At 36.9% G+C, this 6,065-nt stretch overlaps 1 pseudogene; it reads left to right on the top strand.

Annotated features, from left to right (window-relative positions):
• The first annotated feature begins 657 nt into the window (after positions 1-657).
• Positions 658-1,882, top strand: LOC123798637 (L-lactate dehydrogenase B chain-like; annotated as a pseudogene).
• The last annotated feature ends 4,183 nt before the right edge of the window (positions 1,883-6,065 follow it).

Raw genomic sequence — 6,065 nt, forward strand, 5'->3', positions numbered from 1 at the left:
CTTTTACTTTTATTTCTATAAAATCTCAGTTCCTCAGTTACTTTTAGTTAACCAGAAAGGTCCAGGTAGGTGGTCACATTTTTACTCCAAAGTAGCTCAATCCCTAGAGTGGCAGATTGTGTTATCTCAATCTCATTGTTGACCCTTAGTCCTTAAACTGAAAACCCCATGGGGCAAGGGCAACTTCTGATCTATTCATTGTTACATCTCTCACACCTTGTATTGTGTCATCATATGGTAGGTGATTAATAAATGTATGCTAGCCAAATTAATGCTGATTGAATAAATATATCCTATTTTACATATCCTCTTGAAGTATTAATTTTTTTTTCCCACTTACTCTTAAAATTTAATGCTATTGGGTCCTGTTTTCTCTCCTTAGTACTTTTGTGTTTTAATAAGAAATGTTCTGGTTAGTATGAGTATGGTGAAAAGAGCATTAAACATGGACCCAGGAGAACTGAGCTCCCGTCCTCTTCTGCTAACAACTAAGCTTACATTAGGTAAAGTGGTTTCATCTCTAGGCCTCATACTGAAAGCTAACAATGGTAGAGAGTTCAGAAAACTTCCCAGATTCTCTCTGGCCAATAAGTAGCATGTATTTACCTCATTGTCTTCTTCACATGACTCTTAACAACTGTCTCTGTTGTGGGCACAATGGCAACTCTTGAGGAAAAACTGATTGCACTGGGGGTGCCTGGGTGGCTCAGTTCCTAGCTGGTTGAACTTCCAACTCTTGGTTTCCACTCAGTCATGATCTCAGGGTGGTGAGATCAAGCTCCATGTGGGGCTGTGTGCTTAGTGTGGAGTCTGCTTGGGATTCTCTCTCCTCTCCCTCTGCCCCTCCCCTGCTCCCCTGCTCTCTCTCTCTCTTTCTAGAAAAACAACAATAACAACAAAACTGATTGCACCAGTTGCAGAAGAAGAGGACCATCCCAAACAATCAGATCACTGTAGTAGGTGTTGCACACATTGGTACGATATGTGCCATCAACATTCTGGGAAAGCTTCCGGCAGATGAACTTGTGCAGATGGATGTTTTAGAAGATAAACTCAGAGGAGAAATGATGAATCTGCAACATGGAAGCTTATTTCTTCAGACACCTAAAATTGTGGCAGACAAGGATTACTCTATAACTGCCAATTCTAAGATTTTGGTGGTAACTGCAGGAGTTGGCCAGCAGGATGGACAGAACCCTCTCAATCTGGTGCAGAGGAGTGTTAGTGTCCTCAAATTCATTATTCCTCAGATAGTCAAATACAGTACTGATTGTATCATATTTGTGGTTTTCAACCCAGTGGATATTCTCACATGTGTTACCTGGAAGCTAAGTGGACTACCCAAGCACTATGTGATTGGAAGTGGGTGTAATCTGGATTCTGCTAGATTTCACTATTTTATGGCTGAGAAATTTGGCATTCATCCCAGCAGCTGCCGTGGGTGAATTTTGGAAGGACATTGCAACTCAAGTGTGTCTGTGTGGAGTAGAGTGAATGTGACAGCTGTTTGTCTCCAGGAACTGAATCCAGAAATGGGAACAGACAATGACAGTGAAAATCGGAAGGAAGTGCATAAGATGGTGGTCAAAAGTGCCTACGAAGTCATCAAGCTAAAAGGATATACCAGCTGGGCCTTTGGACGAAGTGCGGTTGATCTCATCGAATCCATGTTGAAAATCTATCCAGTACTCATCCAGTGTGAACGATGGTGAAGGGACTGTATGGCATGGAGAATGAAGTCTTCCTGAGCCTTCTGTGTATCCTGAATACGTGGGGACTAACCAGTGTGATCAACCGGAAGCTGAATGATGGTGAGGTAGCTCCACTCAAGAAAAGTACACATACCTTGTGGGACATCCAGAAAGACCTAAAAGACCTGTGACTTCTGGCTTCTAGGCAGTGGAAATAGAAAGACTGTATTTTTTATGAACATACATATAAAAAATATAAAAATACAACCGTGAGCCTTTAGTTTTCATCCACGTTCATGGATCGCCATTTGTTTTTCTCTTCCTAAATATGCAGATGTGGGCTTACGGACTCGAAGCCCCCATTTGGTTTAATGCTTGCAATGTGAGCCCTTGAACAAATAAAATTAACTATCATAGTGTGCTTCTAAAAAAAAAAAAAAGAATGTACTTACCTGTTTTCCTCTGTGCTTAAGTTCATGGAATATCTAAATTTTAAAAATGTGAAGAAAAAATGTCTTTCTTAACTGATCAGGGCTGTAATCACAACTTCAGGTATATTTTGGATGTTCTGGTAGAGAGAGAAAAATATCAAAGGGAAGTATTAATTTTCATTTATTTACCCTCGGCTCATTATACACCATGTGATCGGGCATATGCCATTTCCTTATTCTGGGCTTCAGTTTCTTCATCTGCAAATTAAGACTCAACTAAATCAATTCTCAACCCTTTTTTCCAGCTGTGCTGTTCTGTTTCTTGATTCTTTCAAAGCTACTGTGACTTGCCACTGGTATTCTTGTTCTTGTCCAATTATTCATTTATTCAGCAAGTCTGAATGAATGCCAGTTATGTACAAGGATTATGCTAGGTTCTAGGAAGTAATTATAAACAAACGACATGCACCCCACCCATAAAAGTTATCATTTCCTTATTTTCCCTTTTGTGAAAGTACCCTGAGAACATCTAATATCCATTAAGAGATGTACAGAGGAATATAAATAAGAAGAACAAAAGACACATCTTCATGTATAAGAGAAATATCCTGAATGAGAGGGCACAATCCAGCAGATGGGAAGTAAGTAGTGGTCAGCACAGAGCTCAAGTTTTAAGTCAGGTTTATAAATTTCTTTTTTTTCCTTTTGTTTTGGAGATTTTTTTTGTTTTGTTTTGTTTTTTGGCTTTTTTGGGGATGTGTTCTGATACATCCTTCTTTTGAAATTTTTACTTTTTAAATCATTAATATTTTATACTGGTAAATGGTGTCACATGGAGCTGAAGGAATTGAAGTCCTATTTGGTACACAGTTACAATAATTTGATAAATCTTTCTGTTTCTCATTGATTTTTTGTATTGCCTTAATTAGTGCAAGAAATAATCTGCTGGAATATTTATCCTTCTCCATCAAGATCTACAGATTAATTTGATAATGTAATCAACTTTATGCTATATTTTAAGATGATTTTTTTCTCAATTCTCTCTCTCTCTCTCTCTCTCTCTCTATATATATATATATATATATATATTTAGGTGAATTATATAGCTAATAACTAGTAAGAAAAATACTCTTGGCATTTTTGTTGGACTTAGTATATTTTAAATATGGAGAATTGATACCTTTATGATATTTAATTTTCTCTTAGGAATAGGATACATTTGTTCATTTATTCATGTTCTTTTTTAACTTCCAGTTGTAATTTGTACTTTTCCTTATTGAGGTCATGCTTTATTCTCATTAAGTTTATTCATGAATATTCTCTTTTTTTACTGCAAAGAGGTGGTAGAGAGCAAAATATGCTTTAAACAGCTTGTCAGGAAACATAGTTTCATAAATATTTCAATTCTCTTCTGAAGGAACGTATTGAATATTTTGATAATATTTGGCCAACTTATTTAGTCCTAAATCATCCATTTACTCTCTTGGCAGTTCTACCTATTGAATCGATCATTTTCTGAGTTATCTGTATCCTGGATAAGAATACAAATCACTTGACATTTGAACATATATTAGTAAATAACATGGTAGAAATGGGACCTATCTCAATTGTCTCTGCCTCTCATACTGGAGAGGAAAACAATTACTTTCCCTATGCCTCAGCTGGTATTAATTAAACAGTCTTAATTAATGTGAGGAGAATAAGTGCAGAGGTGTTTTAAATAGCTGGATAGTAATACTGATAGGCTCTAGTCATGGGACATTTACTGCATACTGGGGTGGGCACTTCACATGCATTAAGCAGCAATACCCTAATAAAATAAATGTTAAGGCTTCATTTTACAAATGGGCACTCTGCTCAGACCATCAGCCTGCTCCTGTTCGTCTCCAAAGCCTGTGCTGTGTCCACTGTCGATACTGCCGCCCTTTAAGTAGAAACTAAACACCTGAGTACGAAAGTCTGAAGCATCTACCAGGACATGAAAAAAGTCTCTAGAATGTGGTCCCTGCACAAGGAGGAAGCGCCCAGTTCTTTCTGGATATGAGGCGCAAAGACAATCAATAGCTGTTTCATCTCATTTATACCAGATTTTTAAAATAATTTATAAAAACAAATTAGCAGAAAATGAAAACCTTCACCTTCCCATAGCCTTCACCATAGATATTCTCTCCCCCCCACACACACATATACACACACACACTGAATATCAGCTTCATAAAGGGTATAGTTACTCTTCCAAAGTCAGAAAAATAAAATATTTTTACTTGTATTATCTTATCAAAATCAAAATAATTTTTAGCTCTTAGCTTTCTTAAATCAGCAGAATGCATTGATTTATCAAGGATATCTCTGCAAAACAGCATTTAATTTTTTTTTCCCTCAGGAACTAATAAGAATCCAAAGCCTTTTATTTATTTTTTATTTTTTTTTCATAATAATCTTTTTATTATATTATGTTATTAAAAAGCCTATGAGTATAGGGGCGCCTGGGTGGTTCAGTCTGTTGAGTGTCCAACACTTTGTTTTGGCTCATGTCATGATCTCCAGGTTTTGAGATCAAGCCCCACATCCCTCCAGCTCCGCGCTCAGCGGGAAGTCTGCTTGAGATTCTCTCTCCTTCTGCCCCTCCCTCCTGTTGTGTGCTCCTCCCCCCCAGTAAGTAGATAAATCTTGAAAAAAAAAAAGAGTATGGGTGTAATTCACATGAGTAAATACTAAGGCACAGTAAAGGGTGCCTAGTTTAAGAAAAATAGTAATTGTCATCCACTTGACTAGATGCTCAAGTATTCCATTCTTACAAAAAAGCGTAAAATAAAGATACTGGGCTTGGTTATATATATTTTCCCTCAGCTTTCTCTATTCAACTAATATTTCAAAAAAATCTTCTAGAAATCACATGCTTCTCTCATGGAACTCACTGTAGGGTTTGATAACTGCTTGACTGTGTTTCTGATGTTGGAGACACAGAGGTCTGAAGTCCTACCAGTATTCCTAGGGTCCAGCAGATGTCCTGACTGATAATAGATGAAATATATGTTTTGTTTTATGATAAATCAGTTATTCAGCTGATAAGACCACTTGATTTACTGATGTATTTTAATATGTCCAGGAATATTTGTCCAGGATAGTAATGCCTCAGAAGTTAGTAAACTCAACTGCTAGAGCTGCTGAGATGTTAAAAAGATGACAGGGAGTGGAATAACCTGATCAGCTAATATATTCCTTGCAAAGAGGAGACATCTTTTAAGGTTTTTGCTACATGAAACATTAAGAAGTCTCCTGTTGGAAGACAGGATTTGCCTAGGGAGTGGTTTTGTTCCTCGGCAGCAGCAAAGTGAACCAATAAAACAACCTAAAATATGTGAGCCCCATTTCAGAAGAAACTATGTGTTTGAGATGCTAAATATATATATGTGTAAGTATGCACCTGTTATACACACACACACACACACACACACACACATATGTGCACACACACACACAGATACTAGTTTTGTCTTTTAAGAAGGGTACTATTTTGAATCAGCTAACTGCTTTGCTAGCTGGAATTGCTGGGCTAAGAATACCAACTTCAAATCAGATTGCATTTTTACTTCATGCTCTATTTTCTCTTTCCCTAAATCTCAAGATACCAAAGCAGAAAAATGTAAGAATCTTCCTTTTGACACTTTGCATCTCTCTTCCAAGAAAGACACATAGTTTATGAACCAGTGTTTAAACATATTAATATAAAGTTATTAAGCAATGATTCGAACAAAAAATGAATTCAGGTGTATAGACTCAATCAAATGAATCAGCAGTACTTTAACTTCCTGCATGTCGGTCTGTGTTTTGAGAGCTATAAAATATTTCTGTGATCGTGGTAGTGTGGCTAAGCACACTGACTTGTTCTTCCTGCCGCATTAGAATTTATTAATATCTAGTGATTTATAAACGTTTTCCT

The sequence above is a fragment of the Ursus americanus genome, chromosome 7, assembly GCF_024610735.1.
Source record: "Ursus americanus isolate L20-20 chromosome 7, mUrsAme1.1.p, whole genome shotgun sequence".
In the NCBI taxonomy this organism is placed as follows: domain Eukaryota; kingdom Metazoa; phylum Chordata; class Mammalia; order Carnivora; family Ursidae; genus Ursus; species Ursus americanus.